The sequence below is a fragment of the Periplaneta americana genome, chromosome 6, assembly GCF_040183065.1.
Source record: "Periplaneta americana isolate PAMFEO1 chromosome 6, P.americana_PAMFEO1_priV1, whole genome shotgun sequence".
NCBI classification, from domain to species: domain Eukaryota; kingdom Metazoa; phylum Arthropoda; class Insecta; order Blattodea; family Blattidae; genus Periplaneta; species Periplaneta americana.
Genome location: NC_091122.1, coordinates 155209820 through 155231452, shown reverse-complemented (window position 1 = coordinate 155231452; position 21633 = coordinate 155209820). Strand labels below are relative to the sequence as shown.

The window sequence follows — 21633 nt, the reverse complement described above, 5'->3', positions numbered from 1 at the left end:
GGACTTCCTGTTTCTGTAAATTTCTGCCATATTACCACCAGGTGATAAAATAGGAATGTGTGTACAATCTATTGTCCCAATGACACCAGGGAATTGTGCAATATTATAGAAATCTTGAATTACACTCGGAATTTCATCACCTGTCGGAAATTTGATGTATTGTGGTCGTAATGAAGCAAGTAGGTCAGATATTTTCCGTACATACCTGGAGACTGTAGATTTTGAAACACCGTTTACATCACCTATAACAAGTTGATAACTGCCAGTCGCATAAAAACGTAGTGCTAACAGTAACTGTTGAATGGGCGTGAGTGGATTATTTCTGTCCGTATTATATTCTAACCTATCTTCAATTTGTTCCAATAACAATTCTACCACATGCTTCTTTAGCCGGTATCTTTCATGAAATTTAATTTCGTCTAGTTCCTCAAAATCACTGTTTCTTGGTCTATAATTTTCTATTACAGGTTCACCATCTTCAAGATATTCTAAATAAAGAAGTTCGGCATCGAAAGCGGCAGCCATCTTGACAACAGATAAACGTGTCGTTATAACTTTAATGGTACGAAAGACTGCCTAATAAATTAACGACGGATATAACGACGTCATTTTCCTAACGATACTTGGTGAAACGCGAAAAATGGTAATCGTATCGTTAAGTAAATTAATGACTCGTTAAAAATATAACGAAGATTGGTGAAACCGGGTGTCAGTGTTTAGTTGCTATTCGTTAAAATACGAGCCGTTTCATAAACATCAATCAACAGATAATCGAGTACCATTTACGTCATCATTTACTTTATATTTTCCTCTTACGTGATATTTACGGCAGCGTTTATTTACCACCATGTACGTCATCTTCATTAACGCCAATTCGAACTGAACACTCCTTAGCACAGGTGTTCGACAAGGTTGTCCTCTTTCTCCACTACTTTTTATAATACAGTATTTTAAACATTATATAAATTCCATGATAGATAAATGGCGAAACCAATATGCAAATGGAGGATACAACCTCATTAGCTTGCACCCTGATCAATGATCACTAGAGCTCGGATGTTTGGAAAAATGCCATTTTTACTGGGTGGAAGTAAATCATTATTTTTATAGATATAAATGTGATTTGGGGTAAATCAAAGTGATATGGCCAATTTTTATTTTGCCTATTTTGCCTTTAGAGATTTATCCTTCGAAGAGGTTGAAAAATTCAAATATCTTGTAGCAACAGTAACAAAAAAATGACACTCGGGAGAAAATTAAATGCAGAATAAACATGGGAAATGCATGTTATTATTCAGTTGAGAAGCTTTTGTCATCGAGTCTGCTGTCAAAACAATCTGAATGTTAGAATTTATAAAACAGTTATATTACCGGTTGTTCTGTATGGTTGTGAAACTTGGACTCTCACTTTGAGAGGGGAACAGAGATTCAGGGTGTTTGAGAATGAGGTTTTTAGGAAAGTATTTGGGGCTAAGAGGGATGAAATGAAGTTACGGGAGAATGGATGTTAATGTTATGTTTTATTTAACGACGCTCGCAACTGCAGAGTTATATCAGCGTCGCCGGATGTACCGGAATTTTGTCCCGCAGGAGTTCTTTTACATGCCAGTAAATCTACTGACATGAGCATGTCGCATTTAAGCACACTTAAATGCCATCGACCTGGCCCGGGATCGAACCCGCAACCTTGGGCATAGAAGGCCAACGCTATACCAACTCGCCAACCAGGTCGACTAGGAGAATGGAGAAAGTTACATAACGCAGAACTTGCACGCATTGTTTTCTTCACCTGACATAATTAGGAACATTAAATCCAGATGTTGGAGATGGGCAGGGCATGTAGCACGTATGGGCGAATCCAGAACTGCATATAGAGTGTTAGTTGGGAGACCGGAGGGAAAAAAGACTTTTGGAGAGGCCGAGACGTAGATGGGAAGATAATATTAAAATGGATTTGAGAGAGGTGGGATATGATGATAGAGATTGGATTAATCTTGCACAGGATAAGGGGCAATGGCGGGCTTATGTGAGGGCGGCAATGAACCTCCGGATTCCTTAAAAGTCATTTGTAAGTAAGCAAGTATTTTGTCTTTCTAAGGTGTTTCTTACTAATTCAATAATGAATGCCTTTTTTGTCATTTTAAAACAATATTTGTTGTTTATTAGCAATTTTCTAATTAATTGTAATGTAATGTGTATGAAATTTAAATGTATGAAACAGTGACTCACTTTACTAACAATAGTAAATAAAATTATTTTATTTCGGTGCTTAATCTGCTAGTAATCGTGCTTTAATACTATTATTGGTGTAATATGAATAATGATCGACAATCCACAGTTACAAATATGTCATGTCTTCACGGTACCAACAATCAGCTTTATAATTTTAAATTAAGCTCGTTCTCATAGAAGTTGTGACGTAGCATTTTCAATCGTTTGCTTTTATATTTTCAAATCTTAGTGCTACACGTGTTTATTATTGTAGGAGAAAGAAATTTGAGTGAGGAACAGTCAGTTATTGTCAGGTACAGAAGGTATAAGATCGGTTAGCTAGAATGCCTAAATTCAGTAAACCACTGAAAAGTAAACTTCATGCTTACCTTAGTGAATTTGGTGCCCATGTGTTTTCAACCGATGGAACAGTTTTGTTATGTAAGGTTTGTGAAAAAATTATTTTGTAAGTCATCATGTGTCAACTACGAAGGAAATATGTGAGTTATGTTGATATAATTTAAATTCATTTCTAAAATATATTATGCCTTTTTACAATGTATGCCTTTTTCAAAATTTATTGTGCCTTTTTTTACGTTTTTATTGCCTTTCCTGCATGCCTATTTTAGCTGTTATAAATGCCTAAACATCCGGGATCTATTGATCACATAAGCAGTACTGTATATCAGATTGGCCGTGATCGGCTTCTTACTGTAGATATCATTACCATTAATGCAGGGGTTCCCAACCGGTTTGTCGCGCATTTCCATGGAATGTGCCGCGAAATTTTGAAATTGAAAAATAAATTTTATGCCTTCCAAAAAATCTCTTTACAACGCATTTTTATTTGCAACGAAGTCTTTGTTATGGGACATTTTATTTTGAGACAAACTGTACCAATGAAACGTGAACACCTGCAACAATGCTCATTTCAGTTTTTCAACCATAAGGCCACGTATATGATATATGATATATTTCGTCACAGCACGTCTTTACATGGAATGGTGGACCTCACATTTCTATATCCGGTGCCACCATTAACATATTATTACAATAACACATTATTTGCAGTACACGTCCACACAAATACTCCCAATTACGCAATGTACCATTTTTGTTATTTGGTCAAAACTCCCCTTCAGTATTTCTCCTACATTTCATTTGCTATTCTCTATTTGTTCCTTAATCCTAATATACAGTATCTAATATTATATACTACTTTCACACCCCCTTTATCCTCTAACTACTATTCACTAAACTCTCAATTTCAAATTATCTCTATAAATTATCATATTGCTCAGCACCCATACATTTAATTATTTGTCCTATTTGTTCTTTGACCTTTTCTCGTATCTTTCTCTTGTATTCATTTACTGTTCCAACTTTCAAATGTTAGTACTAATTTTATGCTGACACTTGTTCACTTCTCTTAACCCTTTCTCACTATTTTCTCTCATTCCTATTTGCGCTCACTTTCACTTTCTCACTATTCTCACTTCCTATAAATAGCCTCCTTATATTTTATTCTACACGTCTGCTTATACACTTTCTCTCTCCCCTATACTTCTCGATCTTTTCCTGTTTCCCTTTATTTGCACTTTTTGATCACATCCACATTTTTTTAAACGTATAAAATATCTCTGCTATATCCTTTATTTCTTCTTCTATTCCACTTTTATTTCCCCCCCCACGCTTTCACTTTCACATATTAGATTTCCACTTACACTCGCACCCTTATTCTTTTCACTACTTTCTTCCCTATCATTTCCTGAATCTTGGTTTCTCTTTTTATCACCATTCGCCTTTTTTTCTAGCGCCCGTGTTTCTTGTTCCGTTATTGTCAGCATTCCTTCTGGAGTGCGCTAACCTTACCGCCATCGTATGGAGGCTAGGAATCCGCTTACGCTGCATGATCACGTTACACTTATCTTCTCCTTGTGTCAGCACCTTTACACTTCCTCGTACGTCAGTATGTGGGTTCCTGAACTCATTACTATTTGCTCCTGTTACCATGTGTTGATCTGCGACAATCACTTGTTCCGTCCTGGAAGTTGGGATGATTTTCTTCTGCTCCTTCCCTCCGCTTATGTAGCTAACATCGGTTCTCTGTTGCCTTCTCGTTGTCTCCCTCTGCAAAGTTGAAATTTGTCCACTGTCCTCTTTCGTTCTTCTCGTTAGTCCAAATTCTGGATGATCTTCATTCCTCAGGCAAAACTCCAGATCATACCATTTTCCGTTCACTTTCAGTTTATCCTCGTAAATTTTAGCAAAGTGGCCCTTCGCCCTCGCTGCTTTCATGTACGGTACTCTTATTGCAAGTTATCTTGAACCTTCTGAGCAGGGACAGAGGGGCAGAGGGAAGGAAGCGCGTAATGCGGGTGGAGCCAACTGAGTTGTTTGCGCATGCTCCGCATCATAATGTCTTGTCAAGAAACATAGAACTATTTCCTTCACTGCGTACCAGTAGTGTTACCATGGAGCAGCAACCACAGGGTAGTAATTATGGTGAAATCACACCACCGCGGAGAAAAAGTAACGCTGTTATCCATAGCCGAGAAAGAGAAATTATTGCAAATATAATAAAATTAAGCGTTGCGAGGAGGAAAAATTAAACAAATATTTGCTGGAACCTCTTGCTAAGGAATATAAGAAAGCGGATAAATACTCTGGCAAAAGTATTAGTTCCGTGAAGAGAATTAAAAATAATATTGAATTACAACCGAATGAACCTCACACTACTCCGGGAAAGAATAGGTATGTAATGTTTAGAAATTATTGCTATAATAGTTATGTACAATAGTGTCTGTATTGAGAGCGACATAATGAATTACTGTTGCAAGTTATTATTTTCTTATAGTTCTACTAAACATATTATTTCATTCCAGAATTAGACTTGTGTAAAGTTGAAGCGGACGACTTCGATCAACATGTTATTCGGAATACAATCGAAGAATTCTATCGTGTTCAGAAAGTAGCACCTGCAATTAAGAAGATAATTCCGAATGGATGATGCCATTGGCGAAATAATTAATTTTGGAACAAGCGATGATGGCAACAATGATAGGGATATGGAGTGTGTATAATTGTAAATTAATGTAAATTCAAATAATAAGCCTGTAAAATATTGTTATAAGAATATGTACTTATTAGCTGAAGGTGTAAGTCATGCAGGCCTATATAATGTATAGAAGTAGCTGTAGTAACTCCTCCATTGCCGGTCCCCAGCCCAGATGAGAGAGGAGTGTACACACGATTATATTTAAATACTTACTCATTACAGGTTAATTAAAGCTTGCTACGAAACTATTTTCTCCTCTCAAAACCGGAGTATCGAGAGAAGATGTCTGTATTGAACCAAGTTCTTTTACAGTAGAGAGCCGTAAGGTAAAAGAACCAACGTTTTCTGAAAAGAGTCACGTTACCCGAGGGAGGGGCATCCTTGCCGTGCCGTTACGTTGATAAGTACACGCCGTACCGAGCAGTTCCAAAGACAGACTTAGGAGATGTAAGGTTCAAGATAACTTGCAATGACAGTAGTAGCTGTTTTCTTCTATTGCTTACTTCAAATGACATATCTGTTTCCACTCTCACTCCTGAACCACAGAGCCGTCCTAGGTTATTCATAATGGCTTCCCTTACTTTTGTATTCCTAAAGCTCAAGAAGGTAGGTCTTTTGGTCCCGATCCCTAACCTGTACGTATGGTCGACATGTTCTTTCTCAACTCGATATTAAAGATCACTTCACATAATTCTCTCACTTTCTCAAAGGTATCCATCTCTTTTTCCCGGCCCCTTTCTTCGACCCCGAAAAATATTACGTTATTTTTCCTCATCTTGAGATCGTAGTCACTCATCTTCTTCTTTAATTTGTTATTCTCTGCCCTCAACTCTTCTATCTTTTCACTGATGTTTTCTACCTTTAGTCTTAAATTTTCTAAAACCTGGTTCTTCATTTCTACTTCTACTTGATTCAAGCCTGCATTATTATTCCTTTCCTCTCTACTTAATCCACTTACTTTATCATTTTCTGATGTCTCTTTCTGTAACCACTGTTCCAGCATCTCCTACTGTATTCTTCGCTCCTTCCTCAGGCCAATAGCCTTTATACTGTGTTAGCGAGTTGTGCACACGCGACTGCTCTCTCCGACGTTCTGCTGTAAACTGTTAAGGCCACGTATAGAGAAACTCTGTGCAACCCATCAAACGCAAACATCACTTTAATTTAAATAGGCGAATTTTCAAACACGATAATAAAAATATTTTATCGGACATCCAGCATAGATAGGTTGGGATATTTTACACATACGTTTTTTTTTTCTAATTCCAGTCAAGTTGCTGCTTGTTCTTTTAGAATTTTCTATTACGTGTTAAATCAACCTATCTACAACACTGGATGTCAGACACTACATAGAAGTTGTTATAAGTGCTTTGTTTCTGGCGGAACGTACTGTAACGGCCGGCGTTCAGGCATCTTTTTGTTGCATTTTTCATTGTGGAATATATGTGAATAATGATGTTTTTAATATAATTTTTCTTTGAATTCCGTCTAGACCTTGAAAGTACTAGTTGGACGAAAAGGAGGTTAAAAACTACAAAATTCCCGTGCAGTGAACAGTAATCATCTCCCCGTCCGCTATAAAATATTCTACACAAAGTTCCACCACCTTTTTCTTCAGAAGGGAAGTACTGGTAGTTATTATTATTATTGTTATTATTATTATTATTATTATTATTATTATTATTATTATTATTCAGTTCCAAACGCAATTATAAGAACAATTTACGAATTATATAACCACAATATTATCAAAATTACTATCGGATCAGAACATACCGAATGGAGACCGATAAACTGTGGAGTTCGTCAAGGATGCCCCTTCTCACCACTTTTATTCAATGTATACATCAACTCCATCATCAGACATTAGCGACTAACAATTCATGGAAACATCCTGCTCTTCCGAAATTGTACTCTAGATACATTATTATATGCAGACGATCAGGTTCTTTTTGCTACAAATGAAGACGAGCTGCAATACTCAATACATCACCTGAATATAATAGCACAAAATTTCAATAAGAAAATTTCCCCAAACAAAACAAAAATTATGGCGTTCCAAGGTAAACAGCCAGTTAGGAGTAAAATTTGCATTGGAACCCATATGTTAGAACAGGTGAACTCATTTAAATATTTAGGTTATAATTTGACATATTTACCTGTTACTGATATATCTGAAAATATTCAACATTTTAATGGAGCCTTAAGAACCATCAACCAGGTTTTCACAACCACGAAAACCCAAAAACATACCAGATTAAAAGCATATAAAGTTCTAGCAAGACCTGTCCTCATGTAAGGTAGTGAGGCCTGGACTGTCCGAAACTCAGATGTTCAACGCCTAACAACTGCGGAAATGAGATTTCTAAGGAGGACTGCCGGCTACAGCTTGCTTGACCACAAAAGGAATGAACTAATTACAAAAGAATTGAAAATTACACCTATTTATGAACATCTCAACCACTATAGACAAAAATGGCTTAACCATGTCAATAGGATGGACCGTTCCAGACTCCCAAGACAAATTCTCCACTATACAGAGTGTTTCAAAAATACGGGGCATAATTTCAGGTATGTATTTCCCACATGTAGACAGTCAAAATAGTTCATTACAACATGTGTCCGGAAATGCTTTATTTCCGAGTTATGGTCTTCACAACATTGAAATTCACCGGAACGTTTTTCTTTCCGCAGGTCGTTGCCGTCAAAGGAGACATTAAGAGGGCACTCTGACAGTTCATTCCGAGGCGAAGGTTACATTCAGTGTTGTGTAGGCGTTAGACTGTGCGACATGTATTCAAATCAAGATGGATAGGTAGAGGTGGCCCAATTGCTTGGCCTCCACGCTCACCTGATCTGAACCCTCTCGATTTCTACTTGTGGGGCCAATTAAAATCATTGGTTTATTCGTCTCCGGTGCCCGATTTGGAATCCCTTCGGAATCGAATTGTGGCATGTTCTGAGGACATACGCAATACTCTGGACTTTGGGATCGTGTTCGCAGGTCAATGAGACATCGATGTGAGGTCTGTATTCAAGCAGGAGGTGGACATTTTGAACATCTTGTGTAATGACAACGACCTGCGGAAAGAAAAACGTTCCGGTGAATTTCAATGTTGTGAAGGCCATAACTCGGAAATGAAGCATTTCCGGACACATGTTGTAATGAACTATTTTGATTGTCTACATGTGGGAAATACATACCTGAAATTATGCCCCGTATTTTTGAAACGCCCTGTATACCACATGGAAGACGATCTTTGGGACGCCCCCTGAAAAGATGGACTGAGACCATAACAGGCCACTAGGCCAGATAGATGGATGGATGGATGGATGGATGGATGGATGGATGGACGGACGGACGGACGGACAGACAGATACTTTATTGCTTGGACATAAGTACCTTATGCATAGCAACGTCGATATAAATAAAATCATACAAAATTATTTGCCAAGTTAAAATATTCGTTAATCCTATACAAACTGTGTTCATACAATTTTCTTTTAATTAACGATTTGAATGAATCATAATTTAAATTTTTAGTTGAATTTGGTAAGCTATTATAAAACTTCAGAGACATATAATAAAAGCTGTTTTGTGTAGTCTTGTATCTGCATAAATCAAGTCTTATATCGTTACAACTTCTCGTATGGTGTTCGTGAAAATGCAAGTTCAAAGGGAAATTAACTATATTCATTTTGGTATATAACAAACACTGCAATACATATAGCGATGGAAGAGTGAGAATTTTACAGGATTGAAACAAAGGTTCACAATGTTCTTTTGGTCCAACACCACAAATAATTCTCACTGCTTTCTTCTGTAATTTAAAAATATTAAAAGATGAACTATAATTCCCCCATAATAAAACACCATATTGAAGATGGCTATGAATATATGAAAATATACTGTTAATAGCACTTTTGTGTCCACAGTTTTGGACAAACATCTTAACATAAATATTCCTTTAGATATCTTACCTGAAATATTATTGATATGGCTATCCCAGCCCAAACGGCATTCAATATAAATACCCAAAAATTTGATGTTATTATGAAAAGCATCACTTTTCGACCTAAGCTAAATTTAAGATCTGTCACTTTACTTTCATTAATACATAAATAATTAGAAGAACACCATGACTTCATTAAGATATGATTCTCATCTAACAAATCTTGAGAGTCAGAATAACAATCAGCAGCTAGCTGAATAGCCACATCGTCAGCAAATAGATAAGGACGACGATGATGATGATGATAATTATTGTTATTAATAAAAACAAATAAGTGTGTCGCGATATCGTGGGCGTTCAGCAAAGTGTGTCGTCGGTCAAAAAAGTTGGGAACCACTGGGTTAGGTTGTCTCCGCGTGTGGTAGACTACTTCAGTTTTCTCTGTCCTTTCGTTCGTTGTTATGTTGTCATATCACTATGCGATCGTCCCTGAATGGCCCTTGTAGTTAAAATAAGACGTTAAATAAAGATTTATAAGTTCGCACTCACACACAGACGAGTCAAGTCAACACAAGCAGACTTGGACGACAGTGACAGTGAAATTTCCTTCTTTTAAAACAGAGGCAAGAAACGCTAAGCGTCTTTTTAGCAATTCTGGACGGCTATGAATTTTTATAAGCTCGTCGGTGCGTCTGGAATCTTAACCGCGGCGGTTAATTGCCTGCACCACCTCGCTGCAGTCCCACTCTCCCGATAGCCGTGTGCACGGCGGGCCGGGCGGTGTAATTTTGTCCCTGATACTAATTTTGATAAACGCCTTATTTTCTCGCTTACGTGCATGTTGCATTTAATAAAACAGCTCCCGTAAGCCCGCCGGTAATGGCTGTGATTACGACTCGGAAAAACCACCTGAAATATGGCCACAGTGTAGTTTCAGCGTCTTGAAAGTAAAAGAGTGGGGAACGAGCTATTTAGCGTCTGAAAAGCCTGCGTTTCACTTCATAAAATATATAAATAGTTAATCAGGTTTTAATTATAGCAATACTTTTGTATTTAAACCAGTGGCGGCTCGTGGGTATTGAATTCAGGGGGGGCTGCATAAAAAAATAAACCATGCAACTTACCTTATTTAAAGATTAGTTCCATGCGTCTTGTCTTGTAGGTTGCAAACTTTTGAATCATCTTCTTATTAAAATCCGATGTCGTTTAACATAGTCTTTACAATGGAAAACATAGCTAATGCGGTCAATCTCTCTTCTCTCATCGTATTTCTGAGATAGGATTTTACTCTCTTCAAACACGAAAAGCAACGTTTTGGTTCGGAAGTTGTCATTGGTATGGTGATAGCTATGCGTAGTAGTTTCACAACTTCTGAAAATGAGGCCTGCAAGTTCTCAGATAGAAGAAACTGCAAGAGCTTGACTGCGTCACTGATATTTCTGAATTCTTGTCTCTGATACAAGACAGTGAGTTCCGTTTTCAGTTTGTCTTTATCGAACGTTGGAAAAAGCTTCACATATGCATTTAGGTCATTTTCAGGAAATGAGCTTTTATAGCTTTCAAATTTTTCTTGACACAGAAGAGAAGATAATATCATGTGATCTATGAACTGTGTTAGCTTATGCGATAATGAGGTCACACACTTCCTTGGCTGCCGCAACCCTTGTTTGAATCCCTTCGACCTTACGACGCTTTTTAGGGTTTTCATTTTCACATATCTCGCTGCTCAACTGTTCCGTATTGTCTGTATGGCATTAACAAAGCTTGATATGCAGAGTCGGCCTCGGTAGCATAGTCGATTGCGGGTTCGATCCCGGCCCAGGTCGATGGCATTTAAGTGTGTTTAAATGAGACAGACTCATGTCAGTGGATTTACTGGCATTAAAAGAATCCTGCAGGATAAAATTCCGGCACACCGGCGACGCTGCAGTTGCGAGTGTCGTTAAATAAACTATAATTTAATTTTTTATATGCAGATTTGAACCTTAGAAATATCTAACTGGCGATGTTGTAGTTGGTTTTATAATATATATACATGATACATCAATAAATGAAAAAAAAAAAAAAAAAAAAAAGAGCCAGAAATTGAATTCAGGATCTTCAAGAGTACACACCAGGACGCTTGCTTCATTTATTGTAACGTTAGATGTTTCAGATTCCATTATGGTTTGAAAACATTCTAGCAATTCTCATGAAAACATTTACTGTTCGTATTTTAAAACTCCATCTTGTTGCCCCAGCTGATGGAATTGTCTTTGAAACACATTAATCTAATGCAGGCTGTGTGGAGATCGAGAGAAGAAAGCAGGGATACTGGATAAATTAGCAAAAAAATATGCGAGCTTTGTAGGCTATTTTGTTTATCGGCTCTTTCCATTATGAGATTCGACTGACGGGCACTTAATTTCACATTTCTCCTGAATTGTTAAGATGCTGAACTGAATAGACTGTAAATATTGTACAGAATTAAACATTGTTGCACTTGTCATACTCACAACATTAAAGAAAATGTATTTAAAACTGCGCGCTACTGATAAACTGCTGCAAAGTCTGCAGCTCCTGGAACTCTGGATTCACGGCGAGGGGCAGCAAGGGGAGGGGTAAAACTAACGCGCAAAGCATCCGAGACGAGACTGGCAGCTCCAGGGGAGGAAGTGGCTTCACCAATCCGTCCTTGTCTCTCGTTTCGCTCTGGCTGCACCAGGAGAGGAAGTGACTTCACTAACGATTGCGTGCATGTCAGTGAAAGCGAAATTAAAAAAAAAAATTAGAGCCGCTAAATAAAGACTGTATAATAAATGTATTTCACAACATAAAACGAGTCAAGAGCTACAAATGTCTGGGGGTGCTGCAGCTCCACAGCCCCCCTTCGAAAGCCGCCCCTGATTTAAACTAAGACAACTTTGAATTTCATGAAGTCGGGATGTAGGGATAATAAACCATTTTACTTATTTTTCACTTTGTTATCATACCAAATATAAGAGAAAGTAGTGTGATGACGCAAACAACAAATTTAATAAATAAATATACGCTACTTACTTACAAATAGCTTTTAAGGAACCCGCAGGTTCATTGCCGTCCTCACATAAGCCCACCATCGGTCCCTATCCTGTGCAAGATTAATCCAGTCTCTGTCATCACATCCCACCTCCCTCAAATCCATTTTAATATTATGCTGACAAGGACATGGAACACAATAGAACACAGATTTCTTTCTTATAGAAATTTGGACTTAGAACAGTCTGGTTCTCAGCCATCGATTTACTGAAATACAGTACAGTACTGTATATTAATAGTACATTATGCAACGAGCCTATAATGATAGTAATTAAGAAGAGAGTATGGATGTTTATGAAACGAGCTTCTTAATTACCATTATAGGCGAGTTTCATACGACTTTCTATGCTCGACTATATTTTTAACTTGAAATTATTCATTTTATTTGTATCTAACTGACCTTGAGCAATATCTCGTAAATTGTGAGTTGTGCACAGACGCGAAAGTATTGATTTTTTCCGAGGAACAGATGTCCACATTGACCTTGTTTATTTTATTTTATTTATTTTATTGGGTTATTTTACGACGTTGTATCAACATCTAGGTTATTTAGCGTCTGAATGAAATGAAGGTGATAATGCCGGTGAAATGATTCCGGGGTCCAGCACCGAAAGTTACCCAGCATTTGCTCGTATTGGATTGAGGGAAAACCCCGGAAAAAACCTCAACCAGGTAACTTGCCCCGACCGGGATTCGAACCCGGGCCACCTGGTTTCGCGGCCAGACGCGCTGACCGTTACTCCACAGGTGTGGACTTGACCTTGTTAGCCTATAAGAACCTACAGAGTAAACTAAATATTAACTTTGATATAACATTGAAATTAAATTAGACATTGAAAAACGAGCTGACAAATTGAATTTATTTGAATATTATTTACAGTTAACGCTAATTATTATAGTAACAGAACATAACCTTCTGCGACAGTATTGGATTTCCAGCCTCCGTGACTTTTCGCTAATTCTCTTTCGATTGCATATCCGAGAATAATCGATACTTGCGGTTTTATAACGGTACAAAGCTGACTTGTCATTGGCTGAGGGTTTATAACGGTACAAAGCTGACTTGTCATTGGCTGAACACCTGTACTTTAATGAGTAGGTGCACTTTAATGACATGCATTAAAGGGCTGCTACCAGGTGTATAGTTACTACATTTCGGCATGGTCGAGCATAAGCAATATTATATAACTATGCAATGCAAACACACGCTCTCGGAGACGCTCTGTGCTTTTTACTGAAGCTATGTAGTGACAATATCTTGAGATGATTATCTACTTCAACAACAAAATTATCATAATCCCATTCCTCACTGAAGCTGTATCTTGGTACTTCAGATAGTGGCATTTTCAAATATTCTGTAAACTGCTCGCCACTAAATGTTTACTGTATGTTCTACAGGTAACGACTGACTAAAGGCTGGTTCACAATAAACCGGGAACGGAAACAATATTTCCGATTGTTTCCGTTCTCGTTGTCGTTTCCGTTCTCGGTTTATTGTGAACCAGCCTTAAAAAGAATGAAAACATTCGCGGACAGGAGGTGGAGTAACTGGGAATGGTAATGTTTGCACTCTAAGGAGCGCAGGTTTAGCATCCCTGCCTTCGACCATACAGCAACGGTGCGGGACACTATTATTATTATTATTATTATTATTAGGATATTATTACTTTACTTGGTTATTTAACGACGCTGATATAACTACAAGTTTATTTAGCGTCGATGGAATTGGTGATGGCGAGATGAGGCCGAGGATTCGCCATAGATTAATCTGACATTTGCCTTACGGTTGGGGAAAACCTCGGAAAAACCCAACCAGGTAATCAGTCCAAGCGGGAATTGAACCCGCGCCCGAGAGAAACTTCGGATTGGCAGACAAGCGCCTTAACCGACCGAGCTATGCCGGTTTCTGAGATACTGTTATCAATAGTTAATGTAATAAATAATAAACAATATACATCTTGATTACACAACTTTTAACACTATATCACTTCGGAATATGTATTATATGTCTTTCTCGTGTTAAATTCTATCGTACCTGGTTAACATGTTTCGGCCTTGTATGGGCTTTCTTCAGAACTGGCTGTTGCTGGTCTTCGCGCCTTTTGTTTTGTTTCCTGTGGGGTGTGTTTGTGTGGTGTAATGTGGAGTCAAAGAGTGTGTGTGTTCTGAAATTGAGTTGTTTGTTCAGAATTTCATTTGGATGTGTTTTTGTGTGTCTGTATATTTCGTATTGTTCTAGTGTGTTTAGTTTCTGGCTTTTTGGTTGGATGTGTAGAATTTCCCATGTCTGTGTTGATGTCTCTGTATGTGTGGTTAGCATTTGTGACGTGTTCTGCATATGTGGATGTGTTTTGTAATTTTGTTATGGTTGTGATATGTTACTTGTAACGTGTTTGAAATGATCTGCCTGTCTGTCCTATGTAGAAGTTGTTGCAAGTGTTACATTTGAGTGTATACGCCTGTGTGGTTGTATTTGTTTGTTTATGATGTTTGTGTGTTGAGATGTTTTTGTAGAGTATTATTTGTTCTGTATGCGATGTTGTAATTTAATTTCTTGAATGAGGTTGCAATATTGTGTGTGTTTTTGTTTTCGTATGTTAGTGTGATGTATTTTTTGTGTTCTTGTGTTTATGTTGTATTCTTACGTTTTTTTGTGATTATATTTTGTCTTTCGTAGTAAACAATAGAGTAAATAAGTTTAATATAATAAATATTAAAGATTAAGAAAATAAAGCCTATAAATCGGTAAAGAAAGCAAACAGCAAAAGAAATACAAAGTAGCAGTGGCGGCTCCTGCATATTTCTTAAGAGGAGGAAAGAAGTTAACAGCGCAAAATGATACCTTCCAGCGTATTCCGAATCTCACCGGTCTGGTGGCATCAATGACGTCACGTTGCAGCGAAATATGGAACAAAACTGCTGGAAGGATCGATGGCTGTCATGGCGACTGTACAAGTTGTTGTCTGTGCTGCGCTAGCAAAATTTTGCGAAATTTTCGTACTGCCATCTCGTTCAAAGAAAAGATAGCATAAACAATTTATTTCCTGAACCGGTAGTAATAACGGGTCCGTTGACATGTTCGCTCATAAGCCATTAACATATTGTTTTTACGTTGTGCTCACTACAAACAATACAGCAGAACACACTGCCATGACACAACAGTGCACGATGTTATTCGTCTGCTAATTCCCGCCCTATACAATAACCAATCACATTCACTGATGGCGGTTGATGGAGACTGCCACCACCGATGTGACACCGGTGGAGCATCAATGACGTCATCGGTGGAATTCGGAACACCGTGATGCCATCGGATTGCTCACCGGTGAGATTCGGAATACGCTCTTCTTGAGAGAAATAACGCACACTACAGAACCACGCGTGTTGGAAGAGACTAGCTACTAACACGTAACCGGAACCGTTTTACGTAAATGGGAATGAGAAATAATCTGTTAGGAAAGCGAGAACACTGCACCCACCCACGTGATCTGTGTTGCCTCATGTACATTTTACAAGTTGAGTATCAGATATAAGATTCTTGAACGACGACACAGATCGGCAGCAAGCTTCTAGCATCACCAGAGCGTAGTAAACACGCTTGCTTCAGTCTGTTACCAGAGTCTGAGGAAGCGGTTTGCCGCAGTCAGATGTTTCCTAATTACGTCGAGGGGCCGGTGTGGCTGCACCGTCACCACTCCCGTCGGGTGATGAACGAGAGCTTCAGGTTGCGGTCACTCACGCTCCCTCACACTGACCAATTCCTCAGAGTTCTTCCATTGTGTTACAGTCTCCAGTGAAAATTACACTGCATGCATCAGCAAGGACTGACATGTTAGATATTACGGATTGTATTAATGATTTTATTTAAAAAGCAGCGGAATGGAGATTAATCTGAACCTGAATAAATTTATACAGGGACATCATTTTATTTTTACTAACATTTCTAATATTAACCTGGCTATACCTTTGGTTGAGAATAGGAAACACCGTTTGCTACCCCCTTCCATGACTGGAGTTCGATGATACTGGCGTAAAATACAAACAAATCACTTTACTAGGTATAGGAGGGAAGAAAAGTAGTTCATTTATTTACATAAGCTAGGAAATATCGCGATTTTCAGTTTGATGGTTTTCATTATAGGCTTTTGTTTAATCAAAATACAGTACTGTATTAACAATAAGTGTTTTTACTCACGAACTGAGCTGTCCATCCGGACGTATTCATTATGCAGTGTATATTATACTGTCTACAGCACATTAGCGTACAATATAGAGAATGAAGTTAAATTGAAAAATAATCATAATATGGATATTTAAACAAATTTTTGAAAATGGTGGCCGTTCATTTCGATACAGGCTTCAGTTCTTTTGTACATATTTGTATCTAATTCCAATTAGCACCTTCGTCCTTCGTACGAATAACTCATGTTGAAGTAATTCTGTATCTACTCTATAAATGAGTACACTCAATCTTCACTTCTGCCCGATCCGAAAAGATAAAATTACTCAGACATGCTGTCTACTGTCCAGCCAAGTGGTTATGTAGCAGGGTTGTAGAAAGGGCGGAAATCACGTGACAGGTAATTACTTAACGAGGCCCTTTATTTAAGTTATTTTAAACAGTTGTATAATATTACGTAGGTGTCCAATTTCTAACAGAAATTAATGTTTTCAGTAAAGAGCTAAGACAGCCCAGCCACTGACCTTTACAGAGGGGCGAGCAGAAGCGAGTGGGGGAAACCGGGATGCGACGTAGGTAAACGGACGACAGTACCTGTACGAAAATATGATTCAATATTGAAAGCTCTTTCGTCACTGGAAAACGCGAACATATTTCTGGAACGTACTATACTCAGTAACTCAGTAGTGCTTACTATGACCGCATACGCGGTGTTGGTTCTGTGTGGAGAACGGTTGGAAGTTCACTAGTAGAGGGAGTGGGAGTGAGTACATTAAAAAATTCAGGTACAATAAAATTTGAAGTAAAAATAAAATAATGTCCCTGTAGATATGAAAATCTGTGTAAGTTTCTCTATTTTAAAATACAAGATACAATAATTTTAATACAAAACATAAATCAGATCTCCATCTACTCTCCGTTAGTCTAACAACGGTAAGTACCGTCCTAGGTCATGGTGCTTGAATTTAATAAAAATGCATATTTAAACTAATTTTCGTTCGTTAAGAAACGTGGTGACAGTCGTTCATTTCGCTTTTTCCTCGCTTACGAAATATACTGACTTGAAAATCGATGCTACTTATGCCGCTTCTTGCGCGCACTCATATCGTCATAGTTCTGCGTCACCGTATCACAGCTTACGCATTAATGCTGTAGTATGTTTTCTTTTTCTCGTAACGCACATTAAAACAGTACTCTTGCTGAAATACAGATTCAATTTGAATTTAAAATATGTATTAATTTTGTGACTCACCTTAAATGTCATAGTGTGGATTCGAAATTAAATGTCATAATGTGGATTCGAAAAGAAGTGGTGGGACAAAGAGCCATTGAACAGTAGAAACATTTTATATAGGCTGATTTTCATATTCTTTCGCAAAATATACGTATTGTTTCCAAAACGAACGTTATCAAACTTTCTTACATGTTTCTCAATCTCATATCCACATACACGTATTATTTCCAAAAAGAACTTTATTAAACTTTTTCACATGTTTCTCAGTCACCTCTGCCACACATATATTAGCATGTCTTTGGAGACAGGTGAATGAAACTGGTGATACGCAACAGAATGTAATGTCATTATGAAGACCCTACCATGGAATGTGTCTGAAATGTTTTCATAGGTAATTTTATGTCCGAAATACTCTTCTAGCATTCGAATTTCAATTTCATATTGCCTAAAAAAATACATATGTAAGGGTTACAAAAAATCTTGTACTTTTTAAGGGATAATTTGTGTTTTAATTGTCTTACCATGTAATAGTAATATGCGTTACAAGAGCGGTATGTTGAAGTTTTCATGTTCGAGGAAAAGTTTGAAAAAGCGAAACGTAGTTGAGCTTTTTTAATTTTCGAGAATTGAAAGAAAACATACCGCTCGTGTATCGTACATTATTTTGTGCGAAGATCGTTTATTACATACCTGAAAGAGGAATTTCTAATTAGTTGCAATGAAATCTCCATCTTGGTTTCTGTTCAATGACGGCAAATTTGCAAAACAAAAATATCTATCTTCAACATTGTTGCTTTAAAATGTTTTCTGTGTTTATACTATACTCCAGCAGGCCGTGATATACGTCTGTCTTTTTTCCCCCAGTCTATGATGAGTCTGGAATCTTGTTGATTTTTTCACGGCTTCCTTAATGTTACTTGCATCACGAATGCAGTAACTTTAGTGGAGTTGTAGAGTTTACTTAATTTTTGCAAATATTTAAAAACAATAATTAACAGTGCAATTTAGGTGAAATTGCAGTGGTAAGTTTCCAATTTATAATTATTACTATATTGAACGTCTCTAAAAATAAAATGTTAAAGCCAAAAGCAGTAAAATCAATATGTCACTTAAGCGGTAAGAAGAGGGAAATTGTTATGAGTGTTAGGTTGGCAATACTGAATGTGGAATTTTAGACTTTCCGCAGATGGTTTTGTGCGGAAACTAAGCAAATACGCACGATCTCGCACAAAGTATTGTTTACTTCATTAGTAAATATAGTGTTATCTATCTGACCACTCCACGAATCCAGAAGTACTAGTGTCGCTTTCTTAACATCTTAACACCACTACTACGGTAACGCTACAACTATCAAGACCACTACTATAGCTACAATTGTCATCACCACTACTACTGCTATAACTCACCACTACTATAGCTACATTTGTCAACAAAAGTACTACCGCTACAGCTATGAACGCCACTACTATAGCTACAATTGTCAACAAAAGTACTACCGCTACAACTATCAAGACCACTACTATAGCTACAATTGTCAACATCACTGCTACCGCTACAACTATCAACACCATCACTACCGCTACAACTATCAACACCGCTCTACTGTAGCTGCAATTGTCGACACCACTACTACCGCTACAACTATCAACACCACTACTATAACTACAATTGCCAACACCACTACTACCGTTACAACTATCTACTATAGCTACAATTGTCAACACCACTACTACCGCTACAACTATCAACACCGCTACTGTAGCTACAATTGTCAACACCACTACTACCGCTGCAACTATCAATACCGCTACTGTAGCTACAATTGTCAACACCACTACTACCGCTACAACTATCAATACCGCTACTGTAGCTACAGTTGTCAACACCACTACTACCGCTACAACTATCAACACCGCTACTGTAGCTACAATTGTCAACACCACTACTACCGCTACAACTATCAACACCACTACTATAACTACAATTGCCAACACCACTACTACCGCTACAACTACGAATCACAACTTTTACACGGCTGCAACTGTCACCACCACTGCAACTTTATAAACCTACCACCATGACTAGAAACACTGCAACTACCATCACTAGGACTGCAGAGGCTTCTTCCTGTTCCAAGAGTGTTACCAAGAACTGTATTGCAGGCGGTTGTACGATTAAGTAACAGAATGGTGAGTGTCAAATTAGGGGTCGGAAGGGGAACACTCCAATGGGGCAATTAATAGATCCCGTGCAGGAAGCGGAGGCCTTGGTGAGTTTTTTACTGTCTCAATTAAACGGAGTTTTAGTGTCGAGCGATTAGAAGACGTGCCTTGCTTCTAACTGCTCTGAAAGAGTTGGAAATACTTCACACAGACATTTCTGTGCGGCGGCGGGTGTCAGCAGTGCGTGAGTGCTTTCAGGTGCTTTAAACGTGTGAATGAATATACTATAGTGAAGAAAACAGCAGTGAACAGTAGTTTAACGTCCAGAGGAGCTTAACTCGTACGTCAAGCTGTCAGTGAACTTATTATACAGGTGTGTTCATTGTTAAAAAGTGTTTAATCGCTTTCGGATGTGATTTCGCAGAACTTCCAGGCCTCTTCCTCCTTGATGACGTCAGTTTCATTACTGAGTTGGGAGAGTCTCATCAGGTGGGAGTAACCTTTATTATGGGGTGTTAACTCTTAAGAACCTTGGTGAAAATATATACCAGTGATGTCAAAGCAAGCGCATTTTTCTGATCTTGACGTCGTGCGCGGGCATTAAGCGCTAGGTATGCTAGGAGGAATAAGCAGCCTGTTGGATTAAGAAAACAGTGGTGCACAAACTTCAAACGGAACGTGAAATTTTATGTCGTTATTTTTGTATGGCTTCTTTCTGTTTGTTATTTTCTATATTGTCTGTAAAACAGAAGTACTAACACCTATTTCTTAGCCTCATATTGCAGTTGTGTTTTAAACGTTAATAACATAATAAAGAGTAAAGACGAAATATTCACACAAATTCCATAATAACTACAACTATACTGTACTAAGTGAATTAAACACATCATTCATAAAGAAAGTGTTATCTCAAAGAAAGGCACAGAATATGACATGGTAAGTTGAAATTGATATTGATGGTATCTTTAGCCTTATAAAAGTAATCAAAACAATATTATAGTACAAAGCAAAGTTGTCTAGGTATCATATGTTTTAGCTGCAACTAATATTACATAATAAATCTCTTATCGCAGTATGCTTTTAGTTGATATTGGTGCGCAACTTTCTGTTATCAGAATATTAAATTTTCTCGAAATCTGCTGAAGCTATAGAGCTGACGTTTTACCAACACACAGGCACATATCTTTTGTTTGTGATGTAACAGTATTTGCTCTGTTAATTCATTTCCTTACAAACATTTTCTATGCGCATATTTTCAAACATTTTATACACAATCTTCAGTAATACGTATTTACGACATATTAGATTTACAGAAACATTGTTTTAGTATCTGTAAGACTACTAAACAAACATATCTGAAAATTTCACTTTTCTGTAAAAAAGTTGAGAAAATATTCCTTTTGAATAAAAAAGCAAACTTGTGAAAAATGAACATTAAAATTAAAACTTACATTCTTATAATGCACTTATACTTCTCAGACAAATCTAAAAATTAACACGGATACAGTTTTAATAAGTTCTCTCCCCTTTATCCATTGAATCAGTGCTGGCCATCCTGTATATAGCTCGACCAAGCGGCATATACCACCTCTTCCGTCTGTCTCTTTCCTTTCCGCTGTAAAGCGCTCAGGCTCTCCTGGGCTCTAAAGCGCGCGCTTGCTTCTATGGGCATCAGTTGACATCACTGATATATACGAATATACAGGCCTTATCTTTACTTCTTCCTGTTCAGATAAGTTTATGTATTATTTATTGGGTTATTTTACGACGCTGTATCA

At 37.7% G+C, this 21633-nt stretch overlaps 1 protein-coding gene across 13 annotated transcripts in view; it reads left to right on the top strand.

Annotated features, from left to right (window-relative positions):
• LOC138701955 (uncharacterized) overlaps window positions 1–21633 on the top strand; it is a 920371-nt gene that overhangs the window by 345925 nt on the left and 552813 nt on the right. The gene's annotated exons all lie outside the window — the stretch shown is intronic.